Source organism: Callithrix jacchus, chromosome 2 (assembly GCF_049354715.1).
Source record: "Callithrix jacchus isolate 240 chromosome 2, calJac240_pri, whole genome shotgun sequence".
Taxonomy (NCBI): Eukaryota; Metazoa; Chordata; class Mammalia; order Primates; family Cebidae; genus Callithrix; species Callithrix jacchus.
Genome location: NC_133503.1, coordinates 108678196 through 108695901, shown reverse-complemented (window position 1 = coordinate 108695901; position 17706 = coordinate 108678196). Strand labels below are relative to the sequence as shown.

General features: G+C 41.4%; 1 long non-coding RNA gene across 2 annotated transcripts in view; it reads left to right on the top strand.

Moving 5' to 3' along the window:
• LOC128931343 (uncharacterized) overlaps positions 1-4579 on the top strand; it is a 108192-nt gene extending 103613 nt beyond the window's left edge. For both annotated transcript variants that reach the window (XR_008479612.2, XR_008479613.2), the window contains one exon: positions 2329-4579. This is a non-coding gene — a long non-coding RNA (uncharacterized LOC128931343). The remainder of the gene's footprint in view (positions 1-2328) is intronic.
• The last annotated feature ends 13127 nt before the right edge of the window (positions 4580-17706 follow it).

Sequence of the window (17706 nt, the reverse complement as noted above, 5' to 3'; positions counted from 1 at the left end):
CTTGGAATAGAAAATTGTTTTTTGCCACTAGGCTTTTGACATGCTCGGCCATCCACATGGCATTGTCTCTTCTCTCCACTCATGACCTCGATATCTCTTGTTCTTCCTTCTCATCTAGCTTTGACGTGCCTCTCTCATGACTTCCACCAAGTCTCTCCCAACCAGACTATTTGTATCCATTATACTTGCCTCAATATATTATTAACGTTCTTTCTTGTAGGCTGTCCTGAGAGCTCTGTGTGAAACATTGTGTTTTCATTGACTTCATTTTTCCAACCGAATGTTTAGCACTTAGCATATTTTAATAAATATCCAGTAAATGAATAAAAGGGATCTAAATATTTAGATGTGATGCTTTATATCTTAGCATTCCAAGGGCCAGCCTCTAATTGTTCATAAAATAAGTTCAGATCTCAGATGCGGAATAGATGTCCCCTCTCAAGCCAATCACTGGCTACTCAGGTTGACAGATTTGAAGTAGGCACTAAAACTTCTAGGGCATCCTCAACTAGAGAGCTGGGAAGAAAAAGAAAAACCTGGGACATATCTCGCCTTGATTTTATAGCTCATTCCATCACAGATGGCCTGGGAAGGCACATCCTAATGTGCTCCTGCTGTAGTTCTTTTCATCTATAAAATCATCATCCTACCTTTGGGGCTATCTCCCCAGGGAAGGCCCTGTAAGGATTCACATGCTCATTTTTGCAGACTATGCACTGGTATTCTTTGAACGAAGATATTCTATGAATACAAAACGTTTTTTGTCATTAATCCATATGCCCTATCACAGTCCAACATATTTGATTCTGTGCTACTAAACAGCTGCTGGCACCCACCAAGAGCATCTGGTTCCATTTCCTGTTGGCAAGGGCTTTATTAGCAGTAAAATAGCTAATGCCTTTTAGATGGCCTCATGATTACAGCTTTTATTGGTACCGTAGGTAATTGAGTTACTAAATTTAATTGCCAGTGCTGACACTTCTTCCCACCTGCCTCCACTCCTTTCCTAGCTCCTGTTTGTCTCCTCTCAAAAAAAAAATAAAAGCAAAGAAACCATTAATAAGAATATGCATCAAATAAGACAGATGACCTCACAAAACACTTCTGAATGACTTCAAAATGTCACTGGGCCCACCCCAGTTTGTTTATAGCAGCATGCCGTACCATGACTCACATTTACTACCCTTTTCCTTTCAAGCTAATTTATAGAACTGTCCACACTACATCGGGCAATACCCAGAGTATATAGTGAATTGTCACAGAGATTTCCAAGGCAGTATTTATAGTTGCAGAGGAGAATATGGGTACAGGTTTCTGGATCTCTCAACTAATAATTCACATACTACATTGTAAATCATGATGAAATACTACATATTATACAATAAAACAACAACAGAGAAGAGACAATTGAAAACTGAAATCTTCTCTTGAGAGACATTTTTAAGATCTTGCTGAAAGACTAACAGATCCTGAATTGCAAAATGTATTTCTCTCAGGACGACAGTCTCCTGGATGGCTCTGGGTATTTCGTTGTTGTTGTTAGTACTCTTAGACATTTGCCAGGATTACCACTGGCTAATCTTATATGCCCAAATTGTTCTTTGTGTTCCTAAATTAAGTATTTTGCCCCCTTATATAAAAATACATTACCCTCATGTCTGCCTAATTAAGAGAGGTTGATGGAGACATTAGGGATTCAGATGTTCAGTGTCACACTATAATACACGCCACCAAACATACATTATTCAAATTGCTTTCCTGCCTAACTCCTGCTCAATGACCCCTTTAAATCCCTTCTAATGATCATCAAAGCTTTTGGATCCTGTCTTATTTCTCTGTGTAGTTTAATTTTCAGCATTCAAAATACAAATTCAAATCGGAGGTGGATACAATATCCAAGAGAGCATAAGTAATTAGTTATTTCCATATATTGAGTACTTCACAAATATCATCATATTTAATACATCCTGTAAAGTAGGGGTTGTCGACCAGGGTGAATTTTACCTCCAAGGGCATATTTGGCAATGTCTGGAGACAGGTTTGTTCATCATAACTGGAGAAGAGCTACCGGCATCCAGTGGGGAGAGGCTAGTGATGCTGCCAAAACGTTGTAAACTACAGAACAGTCCCCATGATAAAGAAAAGTATCCAGGTTAAAATGTCAATAGTGGTTAAGAAACCCTATTTTAAGGTATTGTTTTCAATTAATAGAAGAGGGAACAAAGGTTTAGAAGCAATAAAGAGCTTGCCTAGCATTGCTCAGATTATAAAGGGCAGAGCACAAATTCAATCCTAGATTTAGCTAACTTGTCCAATCTCTTTCCACAGGAAAATGTAGCTTCCTGTAGCTTCTGGAAACCAGTATGGAAACATGGAAGCTAAAGCAAGTATTTCTTTAACTGCTGAACACCCAAAACCACATTATGTCAAGAGGATGGTTTTCCTAATCATCATCCAATATGAAAATAACATTACCGTAACACAACCCACATAGGTGGGTGTGTGCTGCTTCTGGCTACAGATTTCTACGTGGAGATGCCATGGAGGCCGATCTACAAAATGCAGATGTGTCAACAGAAGGCATAAATGATGGATACAAATGACTCTTCAATGGAAATTTTATGTCATAAAAATGGCAAAAATGAAAGTGATGCATCAGGGTATAAGCTGAAAGCACAATAGAAGATGCCAAGCCAAAACAAGAACCAGAAGATGTCGAGGGAATGATTCCAAAGAACTTGCCATGGGTTTCAATAGAGAATCCTGGTGATGACTGATTTTGTTTGTATCATCAAGGCTTCCCAGTAAATTCACATTACATATATATTTTATTATTTCTTAATGATTTTTGCCATTCTTTAAAAAAAGAGAATGCATTGCAAAACCTAATTTAGGACATAAAAGTTAATAAATTGTTTGTTTAAATTCAAATATTTGTTTTATGCATTGTTTTGTTTTCTCTTTCAGTTAAACCCAGATGTTTTCAATGCACGCCAAATGCTTCTTCATGCTTTCTTTAACTAATTTGCATAATTTATGTTAAACAAAAAGACTTTCCAGAGTTCTTATGTTTTTCATTTTTTCCCATGATTTGTATTCTATAGCCGCTCCGTGTACCTACAACTAAAAAACAAACAAGCAATTTTTGTCTGCATTGTTCTCCTTTAGAGTTAAGATAACTATACTCTGGTAATTTGCTTGGATTGGGAAGAGCATTGTGGAAGTGGAAGAAGGACAAGATTAAACCAGTCCTGAGACAGTTCTGCATCCGGGAACAAAGGAAAAGAGATAACAAACCAAAGCACACCTGGATCAAACACCAAGGACAATCCAGAGGCTGGTGTAGTAAGGTGAGGGCCAGGAAACAAGCCAGATGAAAACCTCAAACCTGAAACGGAGGCTGAGGACCAAATCCACAAAATCAGGTGAATGCAGCTAAAGACAGAGGAAGATTTAACATCCAGGGGTAGTCAGGACTGGGAGAACTGTAAAATACCGGAGCTTGAAAAACCTTTGAGCTGCCTTCATTCTAAATTCGAAAACTGAGGCCCAGGTTTTCCCCATGTTGCATAGTGAGTGGCAAAGGTAGAGCTTGAATCCAGATCTCCTTTCCTGTCCAGTGTCTTAAAAATGGAAGAAATTTGCTCTGAAACATTCAAGCTTTCTAAGCTACCTACCCAGAGACCTGTGTTGGTCCCTTAATTGCTCATGATGGCTAAAAGATTCTGCATTCCAACCCCCTTCAGTTCCATAGTTGTGTGCAAGTCACGATTTGGGGCTCGAGTGTCTTCTGCCAGATTCGGGATTAGTGTCAGTTCCTCAGAATCCTTAGCTGTCCTCTTGGCTTCCACAGATTATGGCTGTGGTTTCAGACCCTTTCGTTGAAATCCGGAATTCCCTCCTGGTCGCAAGCCACAGACCTCCACCAATCCTGGAGTGCTCTGCTGCCACCTAGGGTCAAAATGCAGTACTACCTTAGCTACTCTGGGATGCTCTACTGCACTGTAATTAATACTGTAGATATTTATGAAATCTTTTACTTCCGAACCAATTTTTCCTTATATTTAAAGCAAAAAAAAAAGTCCATCACTTTTCATTGACACTATTGGCCGTCATTAAAGATGGACTTTGACCCTCTATCAAACTTTCAGTTCTCAAAGAATCCTGGGATTTCTGTTTTATCACAGGTATTGTCAAAACCATAAAACCTCCAAATTTCATATAATATACGTGCAAAATAGTTTTGCATGTTCTCTGTTTATAGCCAGAATTAAAGTGGATTTGAAAGAAAAGAAAGCTACAATGCCAAAGCTTGCTTGTTAATAAAATAATAAAGAGAAGAGAAAATGGCACCAGATTTAACACTGTCACCTTTATACTAATGCAAAATGTTACAAATATTACCTTCTAGGTAATTAAAGCAGGTAGTTAAGGTTGTAGGTAAAAACACGAAGCGCATCTTTCTCATTCTCTCCGTGCATGTACATATACATAAAAATCTGCATAAATATATTTTTTAAAGCAGTGCGTATATGGTTGGTGAGAGAACATAATTCAATTGCTCTGACATATATATCCACATATCTACTTCTATTTTTGGAACTATGGCAGTGGCAATAGTAGAAAAAAATATGAGGTTTTCAAATACTCATATTTTTTTCTACTATTGCCACTGCCATAGTAGAAAATAATGGTATCATTTTTTAAGAGCTACCCTATCTAAAAATCAAATATGTGAATCAGATAAGAGCTTAGATTAATTTCTAACTTCCACTCTATCCAGACCTCTGAGGAGTTCTCTGGAGCTATGGGAATATCTCAAAGCACAGATGGCAGCCACTGATGGGGTGGAAAGCCCAGGCTCTAAAGAAAGGCAGACCTGGGGATGAGTCCAAGTCATTACGTGACTTTGTGGAGGTTGTCTCTGTTTGTGAGAATCATCCGTTAGAAACAGCTAGAAAGACCCAGTCTTCATGTTACAGCTTACATTAAGCTCTTGTTGAGACACACTTCCCTTGACAGAGTTCCCAATGCCTATATATCTCAGTCCTGTGACTTTCCAAAACTCATATACCCAGGAAACATGAAGAGTCTGGTATGTAAGACCACCTGTCTAGACCAATCCCATATCTTAGGGAGAGTTAGAGAATATGCCATAGGCAGATGGCTTAAACAGTTGTTTGTAATCCAGCCTCAAGATTTTGGCCCTGAGTACAGTTTCTGAGGCATTACTCCCTTTGTCACTACCATTCTTTTGCAGCATTCTTAACAAACCCAAGAACCTCACTCACACTTGGTTGAAAACCCCATGTGTTTTCTGCTGATAACTGTATCACAATATCAGGCAGTGTAGAATCTATCAATCAGGTGGCCAAAGGAAAGAGTCCAAGAACCCCAAATAAGCCAAGACACAGACTTTCTAACAAAGACTTCAGACTCTGTGAGCTCTACTGTTCTGCAAGTGCAATACTATGCAATGCTAACATAATAACTTCTCAGTAAGAATGGGAAGAAAAGGTATTTTTATGTGTCTACCAGTAACAACTCCTCAGGCTGGAGTGCAGTGGGACGATCTGCACTCACTGCAACCCCCACCTTTCAGGCTCCAGCAATTCTCCTGCCTCAGCCTCCCAAGTATTTGGGACTACAGGCATGCTCCACCACAACCAGCTGATTTTTAAAATATTTTTGGTATAAACAGCATTTCGCCATGTTGGCCAGGCTTGAACTCTGGATCTCAAGTGATCTGCCTGCCTTGGCCTCCCAAGTGCTGGGATTACAGGCATGAACCACTGTGCGAGGACTATTCATAGGTAGTTATTTGGCTAGTTCCCATTCTTGTCTTTAGAGGGTCTTGATAATATATTCAGTTTTGATTTGAAATCTTGTCTGTGTACTCCACAAACAAGCCAAGCTTTAAAGAGAGAAGTAGAGGAGAAATATGTTGGCTCATTTTAATTTCTGACTTCTTGGCCAGCTCCTCACTGAGTCACTGATATAGAAAGATATGTGTATTGCTACTTAGAGAAAAACATATTTTTCTTTGACTAAAATATAAGTTATTTCCATGGATGGTTCCAAATGTCTTTCTAACTAGCTGGATTCTAAGAAAATATAGCAATTATATTTGTGTGTGTGTGTGGAAGGGCATAATAAAGATGATAACAGGTGCCTTTCCCCACTTTTACTCTTAGTAGGTATCTATAGTACTTTATAGGCTAACAAATAAAACAGTACCAACTTTATGGAAGACTTGGTTTAGGATCGGATTGGTATGATACAGAGCTTTTGGATATTCATTAAACAAATCAATTCTACTCAAATATATTACTGAGGATTGTTAATGTTTGCATTCCTTCTGCTAGTGGAAATTATAGTGTGTTCAAATGTGCATATATATATACACACACACACACACACACACACACGTATATGCACACACTTCTACAACCTTTAAGCACTTCTCTCTTTTACCAGCAGAAATACAATTTCTGTCACTACAAGCAACATTTAACTACCCCCACCCCATATCAATCTTTTTTTCACATACAAAATACTAGAAGGTACAGAAAACTCAATTTCATTTAAAAAGTCCAAATATACTCTAAGATGTTGAGTACAACCTCAGTATTGGCATATGCAGCTGAAAATACAACCCTATGACAACATAAAATATGTCAAGAGTTACCAAGTGGATCATCCCTTTGATTTATTATACCCTCTAGGTATAAAACTATCAAGTTACTTGATATAAAGCCCAGTGGTTACCAAAAACTACACATATATTCTTCCTCATTTTTTAAAAAATGAAATAGCACAATATATATTAGAGTAAGTAAAATGCAAAGAAACAGTATGTAGCTCGGGTTTGAAGCCTCCAGAAAAACAACAGATCCATATGGACAGCTGGAGAGTTATGCCATGTTTTAGTGAAAAGACCTGGTGTTATAAATATCGCATTTTACAGATGAATAAACAAAGACCCCGAAGGTCATAATGCTAGTAAATGGCAGAACTGGGCATGAATTAAAATCTGACTTCTACCCCAATGTCTTCCTCTGATCTTTCAACAATTACTTGTGCCCATAGAGATTACTTTTTTCTTGCCATGAATTTAGATTACAGATTATGAAATTATAACTCATTTTCCTTAGGTTATTGAGTGAGTTAGATTGAAGTTAAAACCCCTGCAGAAGAGAAAAAACAAGTGATTCTGAATATTCATCAAGGAAATTGTAAACACCACATACCTTATCAACCTTCCCAGTTCCCAGACATGGCTATATCTAACAGAGCACTTGAAGAAGGGGAAAGGAAGAAGGGAAAGGCACAGGCAGAATGTAAAGAGCCATCATCTCATGCCATCTATGCAACCTGTGTTGTTCCATTTGTCCTGTCCATAGAGATGTTTTGGGGCCAGTACACCAAACGCCAGTGCTGAGGACATAGGCATGCCAGCGGAAGTAGCTTTATCAGATCATTTATCAGGCCATCTGTAGCCAGAGCCAAGACCATCCTACTGACCTTGTAATATACTTTGAATGTCCACATGCCAGGGCCCCTGAGATTCCAGGAGAGGCTAATGGGTATGGGCAATTGCCTTAGATTCCCAAATTAAGAATTTCATCAGCAAGACAAGGCTTTGACACTGATCAAATCATAAGGCAATCATTGGTTACTTAAGACACTATTGAGATGTGGGAGACCCCAAGGTATTTTCAGAACCAAGACTATTTGGTTCTTTTTCACTGTTCCTCTTACTGGTGATGAACTATCTTTCATCTCATCATGGAAAGAGGGGAGCTCAGGTGAAAGCATCATGACTTCACATCACAGCATCTACACCAGGAACTGAGAACATTATCTTGGAACATCTCTCCCTTAATAGGAAAGAAAATATTTTCCGGAAGTTTTTGAGAAGACATCTTTTTGCCACTTCATTAACCCCTTGCCAAATGCTGCTGGATCCATCCTGGGCAATCATAAAAAATAGTAACATGAATTAACATGATACACTTTGACCAATTAGGTTTACCTCAGGAAGTGGGACCTTGGCTATCTGAAGAAAAGTGGTGTTTGGTTAGTAAGGAAGAAGGGGAATGAATTGTTTCCCAGATTGGGTTATTCCTTCATCACTGCCAGTAGCAGGCAGCATCCCTCAGGAATACTCTATCTACCCTTAGTCTAGGTTTAGCATGAGCAGCTGACGGTCATTAAAGATACCAGATTCTCACAGTGCCAAGAGGAGTCCACTATGAACTTCTTTTACCTAGGAGTGTTCTTCACCTGCAGGTACCCCAGAAGTCCCACAGAACCACCATCTTGTTCTGGGAGTCACTACGCTACCAGCGTTTCAGCAGCTGCTACTCACAGAGCATCCATCAGCAAGTCCCTGATCCCACCTTCATTGTGTGTGCAAATCTCACTATCTCAGGAAAACCGAAATTGATGAATTCCATGTTTCCAGATAAAAAATGGGTCATATTTTTTGTTTTTGTGCTTGTTTGAGAGCTGCTGAGCCACTTCTTGACAACCCCCCATTCCTTCTAGGAGGTATAGAAAAAGTATTTTGGGGTCCCACCTATAAGATATGTTGGAAAAACGCCATTAAAAAACCTCAGCAAGAGGGCAATGCAGTGGCTTACACCCAGTAATCCCAGTGCTTTAGCACGCCAAGGCAGAAGGATCATTTGAGCCAGGGAGTTCAAAGTTACAGTGAGCTATCATCATGCACTGCACCCCAGCCTGAATGACAGGGCGGGACCCTGTTTCTAAAAAAAAAAAAAAAGCAAAACAAAATTTGAAAAGCCTCAGGAGAAGCAGAGCTCATAGCCATGGAGTTCTCATTTCTCACTCAGTGATGTTTAGATCCAGGAAAACAATAAGGCACAGCCTGATGAACTAGCCTATACTACTTAACCCTTCCACTTATTAAAAGTGAAAAAGTACTATCTTCACCAAAATAAAAGACACACACAGAATGACCACCCATTCAAACCTCTTCATTACTTTTCCAGTGTGTCCCCACAACAACTAGGGAAGCAGGGAAAACTTCCTGTTGCTGTACATATTGCTGTAGCGAATGGAAATACTCTATCAATGGATGCCTGTTTTCACAGATGTTATCCCCTCTACAAGGATACATCCTAGCTCTGCCACCACAGGGACACTCTCCTTTTATGTCTTGGAAAGGGTACAGAATTCCATATTCCAAATATATGGTAAGGAGCAGGAACAAATCTTCTCATCAATGGTTTTCAGGTCATCATATACCTAATCCTTACAGAGTTCATCATATTTGCCAATGTAAATCTGTTATAAAAACAAATTTAATTTGTTTTCAATTCTATTTTTTATTTTGGATTTAGGGGTGGTCATGTGGGGTTGTTACACTGGTATATTGCATGAAGCTGGTTTGGAATATGAATGGTCCTGTCAGCCAGGAGGTGAGCATAGTACCCAAGCAGGTTTTTGGCCCACATCCCCCTACCTGCCTCTCCCTCATCTAGTACTACTCAGTGTCTATTTTTCCCTTTTCATATGTATGTGGTTTCAATGTTAACTCCTACTTGTAAATGAGAAGTGAGAAACTGTGGCATTTGGTTTTCCGTTCTTGCATGAATTCACTTAGGATAATGGCCTCCAGCTGCATCCATGCTGCTGTGTAGTATTCCATGGTGTATATGTACCATACTTTCTTTATCCAGTCCACAATTGCTGGACACCTAGGTTAATTCCATGTGTTTGCTATTGTGAATAGTGTTGCAATGAACATACAAGTGCATGTGCCTTATTGACAGAATGAATTATGGAGGTGTTTAGCACAATAAATTTTCCTGTTGACACTGCTTTAACTGCATTCCAGAGATTTTTGTAAATAGTGTCTCTATTTTCATTAATTTTAAAGAATGTTCTTTTATTCTGCTTTAATTTTATTCTTCACCCAAGAGTTATTCAGGAGCAAGTTTATTTTTGCATTTTTGTGTAGTTCTGTGAGATCATTTAGATATTGATATCTATTACTATTGCTCTCTGCTTTGAGAGTGTGTTTGATATGATTATGATTTTTTTTAATTTATTGAGACTTTATGGCTGAGCATGTGACCTATCTTAAAGCATGTTCTTTGTGTGGCTAAGAACAATGTGCATTCTGTGATTGTTGGGTGTAGTATTCTGCAGGCGCCTATTAGATTCAATTGATTAGGTGTGCAGTTTAATCCAGAATTTTTTAGTTTTCTCCCCGAACAATCTGTCTATGGCTGTCAGTTTGCTATTGAAGTTCCCAAATATTATTTTGTGGCCGTCTCATCATTTTATAGGTATAGAATAATTTGTTTTGTAGATCTTGGTGCTCAGTGTTGGGTCTGTATTTTTTTGGGAGAGTTAATCCTTCTCGTTGAATTGAACCCTTTGTCATTACTAATGGTCTTCTTTGTCCTTCCTAATTGTTGTTGGTTTAAAGTCTGTTTTATCTGATATAACAATAGCAACTCCTGCGAATTTTTTGTTTACCATTTGCGTGGTAGATATTTCTGCATTCTTTTACTTAGAGCCCATGGGTGTTATTACATGTAAAATGCTAGTCTATTGAAGATAGCCGACAGTGTGTCTTGCCTATTTTTTAAATCCAGTTAACCACTCTATGCCTTTTAAATGGGGCAATTAGATGATTTACATTCAGGGTTAGTATTGATACGTGAGATTTTGATCCTGTCATTTTGTTGTTAGCTGTCTTTTTTGTAGACTTGATGATGTAATTGCTGGAAGTTGGCTGTGGGCTATGTGCTTGAGTGTGTTTTTGTGGCAGCAGGTTTTGATCTTTCATTTCCATGGTTAGCACTGTCTTAAGCAACACTTATGATGCTGGTTTGGTGATAATGAACTGCTCTCATGCTTGCCTGTCTGACAAGAATTTTATTTCTTTACTTATAAAGCTTAGTTTTGCAGGTTATGAATTCTTGGTTGGAATTTCCTTGTTTTAAGCATGCTGAAAATAGATGCCCAATCTCTTCTGGCTTATAAGCTTTTTTCCAATAGGTCTGCTGCTAGCCTAATGGAGTTCCCTTTGTAGGTAACCTGATCTTTTTCTCTAGCTGCCTTTTTTATTTTGTGTTGACCCTGGTGAATCTGATGACTATGTACTTTGGGGATGGTAATCTTGCATATTATCTTGCAGGGGTTCTCTGTGTTTCATGAATTTGCATATCCAACACTCTAGCAAAATTGAGAAAATGTTCATGGATTATATCCTTAATTATGTTTTCCAAGTTGTTTACTCTCTCCCTCTCTCTCAGGAATGCCAGTGAGCTGTAGATTTGGTCTCTTTATATCATTCCATATTTCTCATAAATTGTCTTCATTTTTTTTAAATTCTTTTTTCTTTGTTTTTATCTGAGTTAATGCAAATAACCTGTCTTCAACCTGTGATATGCTTTCCTCTGTCTATTCTGCTATTATCTTTACCAAATGTATTTTGAAATTTTTGAAATAAATTATTCAATTCCAGAAGTTCAGTTTGGTTCTTTCTTTAAATAGCTACTTTGTCATTCAGTTCCTGGATTGTTTTACTGGATTACTTGGATTAGTTGTATTAGGTTTCAATTTCCACATGGATTTTGATGAGCTTCCTTGCCATCCAGATTCTGAATTCTATGCCTGTCATTTCAGTCATTTCAATCTGGCTAAGAACCATTGCTCAGGGACTAGTGTGTTTGTTTGGAAGTAAGGGGGCACTCTGGCTTTTTGAATTGTCAGAGTCCTTGTGATGATTCTTTCTCATGTGTGAGGACTGGTGTTCCTTTAACTAATGTAAGTTCAGTGTAGTCACCTGGCTTTGTTTCTGGGTGCTTTCAGAGGGCCAAGTCTCTGTATAGAATCTTTATTTTTGGTGTCGTAATCTGCCACTTAGTAGATGGTGCTTAAGAGTTGTGGCTGGCAGATAGGCTTTTATTTCCCTCCATGGCTTTTTAATATTTTGGCACATTTGCAATAGTGTTCTGTGGTGGAGGACGGATAAAGATGACATTATCACCAGGTCTGTTTCTAGGAACACACTCTGAACACTCAGTGTTCTTGAAATCAGATCTGGTTGGAATGAGAGCCCTCATTTCCTCTGTTAGGTGTTCTGGGTCACAGAGCTCCCTCAGGCAGAGGCTGTGGCTGGCAGACAGGTCGTACCCTTCCTGGACTGGCCCTGTGGAGGCAGGCATGCCCACTCTCTCCACCGGCCCATAAACTTGGACATCTCATCTCTCTCAGTGTTCTGAGAGTGGCGGCTCCCCTCTCCTGCTTGGGTGCAGTCCAAGCCAATGAGTCCTATTTGGCTGGGAGCAGTAGGAGTGGGTAAAATTACCAAATCTTCTGTCCGGATGCTTCCCAGGAGATCATGAGGCTATGTCCACTCACAGCGTTCAGGAAGAGATGAGCTGCTGTGCTGGGAGCCCTAGCCTATGAGGCCTGCTTGTATATAAGCAGCAGGGGTTGGGTAGAGTGATTTGATCTTCCATCCAGGTGCTCCCCAAGGGAGCACAGAGCTGCACCCAACCACAGAGTTCAGACAAAAGCAAGTCTACTGTTCTGGAGCCCCAGCTGACCCCTCCAGGCTCTGAGCAGCAGGGGGAGGGTAGAATCATCCAGTCCACTGTCTAGGTGTTTTCTGTGGGAAAACAACTCCCAGTCTACTACTCTCCATGGTTGATCCCAAAGACCAGGCCTGCTGGAATAAACTGAGTCCAATACTTGAACACAGATGTGTTCAACCGGGCCTTCTGACACCAGAGGCAAAGTGGCAGGCTTTAAGGTGTTGCAGACCTCAGTGGTGATGTGGGGATTTTCACTTAGCAGGCTCAGGTATTTGGTTAACCTAGCATTTAGCAACCAGTGATGTCCTTTGGTATTCATTAGAGTCAACTACTGCTATGGGGTGTTTTGATATTTAAATTTTGCCCCAGAGTTAGGTCATTAGCCTCTTGTGCTAGAAGAGCAGTTGCTTCCAGGGCCCTTAAACATGGGGTCATCCCTTGGAAACTCTGTTCAGCTGCTTGGAAAGATAAGCTACAGGCCTGGGCCAAGGTCCCACTGTTTGTGTTAGAACTCCAACTGCCCTTTTTTTTCTCTGAAGGGCTTTGTTAAATCAGGTAAACCCAAAGCCGGGGCTAACATAAGTTTTGCTTTCAGTTTCTGATAGGCCTGCCGCTGCTGGATCCCCACTGAAAGGGTTCCCTGTCTCCCCTCTTCGTCACTTCGTATAAGGGTTTGGGCAGTACTGTGAAGTTTGAAATGCACAGTCTACAGAAATCCATGGCTCCCAGGAGCTCTCTCACCTGCCTCCTAGTCTCAGGTTCTGGCATTTGCAAATGACTTGTTTCCTCTCTGCTCCTTGGCTGCACTCTCCCTGCCAGATAGTGAACTCCAGATATGGCACCTGCTGTAGGCAAATTTGGGCTTTCTTTTAGACACTTTATACCCAGTCCTCCAGATGCCTAAGTAAAGCATCTGTTCCTTTAGCACACCTGACTGCTGTGGGGTGTCCCAATAAAAGGTCACCAGCATATTGGAGCAGCATTCAGCCTAACTCCTTAGCAGGAAACTTCTGGAGGTCATGGGCTAGTACTCCATCCAAGATGGTGGGAGGGTTCTTGAACCCCTGGGGTAGCCGGGTCCAGGTGTGCTGAGTGGTTACACCTGTTTCTGGATTTTCCCATTGGAAAGCAAATAGTTTCTGACCCTCCGAGGTCAGTCCAATGCTAAAGAAAGCATTCTTCAAGTCCAAGCGGGTGAACCAACTATTCTCCACTGGCAATAATCCCAAAAGCATGTACAGGTTGGGTGCAGGTGGGTGCAAAGTCACTGTAGTGTGATTAACCAAATGCAAATCCTGCACTGGCCTGTAGTCTTCAGTCCCTGGTTTCGGAACAGGCAAGGGGTGGGTGTTCCATGGAGACTGGCAAGGAACTGTAATTCCATAGTCCTTCTAGTGTTTTAGGTGGACCTGAATACCCTCTAGGGCCTCTCGGGGAGCTGGATATTGCTTTTGCCTAACCCGAGGCTTGACTTCAATGAGCACAGGGGCCTGGTTGATTTCCAGTCCTGGTGGATTGTCCTTTGCTCCAATCTGTAGCCATCACTTGGATAGAGCAGGGATTAATTCTCATTCTGGTTCAGTCCAGAGAACTTTCCACTCCTCCACCAGAGGGACTGTGACAGCCATGATATTCCCTGCCTGAGGCAATTTTAGCTGTGGGGAGCCCCTATCAGTGAAGGTGATAGTAGTAGTTTTTAGTTTGCTTAGCAAATCTCTCCCCAAGAGGGGTAGGGGCAGTTCAGCATGTACAACAACTGATGTATAACCTCATGGCCTCCCACCGAACAGGTCTGAGGCAGAAAGACTTTCTGACACCCCAGTAGCTCCAACAATATTGGTTGTTTCCTTTGATAGGGGGGTTACAGAACTGTCCTCCTGACCATGGGCTCTTTGGGGGCAACTGAGCCCAGTCCCCATCAGTCCAGTGGCCCTTCCATTGGATTGAACAGAGCTCCTTCACTTTCATCTGAAGCCTCATGCTTAAGATATCCCTGTTTTTCTGTTAACTGGGGGCACTTCTCCTTCCAGTGTCCCACTTCCTTACAGTAAATACAGTGGTCATGCTACAAGAGCAGGTGATTAGACTGATTAGCCTTTCAGCAGCCCCCCTTTTCCTCCCTTTGGGGGTGCTCCTCTAATAGCAGCAGCTATCAAGTTGGTGCTTTGTCGATCTTGATGCTCATTTTTTTTTCTAGTAAGGCCTCTCTGAACCGGATTAACATTTGCATACCCTCTGGTGTGTTATTTTTCCAGTTGATAAGATCAGCTGAGGTGAATGACAAGTACATGAAAACCCACCCTTCCACTATGTGGTCATCCTCATTCACTCCTGTTTACCTCTGCTCTCTTAAAGGCATCTGTATCCATGCCTTGCGTGGCAGACAGGCTGCTATGGGAGGGGTTCCTCCCTGGTAGTGGGTGTCTATGGGAGGAGTCCTTCCAAATTCTCTCTTGACTACCCTGAGCAGTTTAGGGGTGTGCAATTTCAGGTCCGGGGCAAGGAGTCTTTCCTCCAGAACAGGAGGAGCGGGTATCATAGGTAAAAGCTCTTCTGCCACTGCATTTGCCAGGATCTTGGGAGTCTGCGTCCCTCGGCAGGTGGAGCAGGATTTTTCTCTAGTTGCCTGTCTGTTTGCCATAGGTATGGATGCTGCCTATCCTCTCAGCCACTGTGTGGGGGGGGAGTGTTAGAACGAGCTGCAGCCACGAATCTGTGTACGGAAATTGATCAGGGTATCCTGGCTAGCATGCAAGCTTCTTTGGAGACAAGAGACCTGTCTAGGCTCCCCTCTGAAGGCCGATTCATCCCAAATGCTGGCTAGTCTACCTCACATAAGGTCCTCAGCTTTCCTGTTGCCATAGTTACTACGTAATTCCCCACTATTAAATTTTCTTGAAAATTTTCAGCATAGTCCCTAGAGGAGTAGGCTTGCTATGAGTGTGACCCATGTTTTTGCACAGAAAAACAGTATTCGCAGGTAGTAAAAAGTCTTACTCCACCCTGAGTTTTTCCTGCGCTGCACGGCGTGACACACCCTCTCTCTCACTTTCACTTCAGGTTGGTAGGATCGTCCCTCTCGAAGGTGTTTGAGACATGGCTTGGCTTTGGAGTGTTCATTAATCTCCTCACAATGCCTAGATTGCGATGGCACCTCTGTCTAGCCATATGCAGATTGTCCCTAATCCAAGCTGGCTCCATAATTCTCTCGGAGCTTGGGGTCCCCTCTAACAGACCTGTGGCCCCCACATTTCACAGCTGATGAGTCCAGTTGGACCCCTCCAATCACTCACACAATCACACTCCTCCCTCCACCCAAATTGAAACCAAAAGCAAAACTTCCAAAGTTAGTTTCAGAAAGAGAAAGAGCCAAGTTCAAGAGTGTCATATCCAGCATACATGGGTGACCAGGCCATGCTTCCTCCTAAATGAGGTGGGCAAGTTTCCCAGGATCAATCCCACCATGTTTCTGTTGTCCAGACACTCCAAGTACCTGTTCCTTCTCAGTGTTCAGCCACTGGGTGGATCCACATGGCAGGGGCCTTCTTTGCTCTGGTGAGGCTTTTCACTGGGGCCAATACCTGCCCGGGAGCGCTCTCAGGACTCACATCAACCAAGTGGGCTAAAGTCACCCACAGGGATGCTCCTCAGAGCAAGGCAAACAAACCTGCCTGAGAGGCTGTCACAGCCGACTGACAACCGAAGCTCACTTCCCTATCAGGAAAATCCTTGCCCTTTTAAAGGCTTACAGCTCTATAAATTCCATGTGAAAGGCTCTTGGGCTTACACCTCTAGAAATTACATGTGAAAGGGTCTTGATCCATGAAGTAGGAGTGGGGTAAGTGACTCAAGTGGGGGTTTAATCCTGTTTAAGTAAAAACAATGCCTTCTGAAAAGATTCCTCCATACCATGCCTGCAAACAATAGGAGTGTGATTAAGGTGGCACCTGGGTCTGCCAGCCTTTGCTTCTCCTATTGAAATGCAATATAGAAGTCTAGGTCGAAGGGCTCTAAGAAGCTTAAGAGGATTAAGGGGCCTCCTTCCTCAGCAGGAAGGTTAGTTCCTGCCTGCCAGCTAAGGTCATGATGGTCTTGAGGACACTGCATCACTTCACAGGCCACGCTCTGGTCAGTTGGCCCATGGAGTCAAGGTTGTACTGATAACTGCCTATGCATGCCCCTTACTATGTGACCAATGGTATCTGAGACTTATAGTTTTTGGGAACAGGATGGAAATTTATATGTACATACTGTTAAGATGCTTTTGTTTTAATTATCTACCCAGTCTAATCTGAAAATTCATTACCCAGTAATCTCTCAGGAAACCCAAACACTTTGATCATATCAGCCTGCTGCTACTAGCACTGCTTATCTCACAGAGTAAACTAATAATCACTTTTTCTCAGTATACTGAATGATTTTCCTGAAATCGAGAGGTAAAAATCTCATTGCCTTTTCCTCGAATATGGCCTGCCTTGAATATGTGACTTGTTTTTCATATAAAACATGGCAGAAGTGACTTTATAGGATATGTAAGATTCTTAAGTGACTTTATAAAAATTTTCACAATTTATGCCTATATCTTTTATGCCTTTTGCTTTTGCAAAACTTATTCTAGGATAAGCAGACCAGTGCTAAGAAATTTGACATCCCTAGGATTGCCATACTGTTAAGAAGTCTGAAGTAGACATGTAGAGAAACTGTAGAGAGTTAGATATCCAACCACCCTCCCCTTGTTACAGCCAATCCCGCAGAGATGCCAAATATAGAAATGAAGAGGTCGTCTTTGGCTTTTAGCTAGTTGAACCTCCAGATTATTCCTGTTTTAGCCATTATCCAACTATAAAAGCATGAGAGACCCCAAATGAGAATTGCCCAGCTGAGCCTGGCTGACCCACAATACTGAGAGATAATAAACAGTCACTTAAAGCCACAAAGTTTTGGGGTGGTCACTTATGCAACCTTAGTTAACACAAAGCACCAAACAAAAGTATTACTTTAAAGAATTTATTTTCAACACAAGGCGTAGAATCTGCTCTATCATGACCAATCTAACTATATACAACTAGGATTTGTTTCCTAGGAACCATGTGCTTCAAAGCGGATCTATAAACTCTCCATGTCT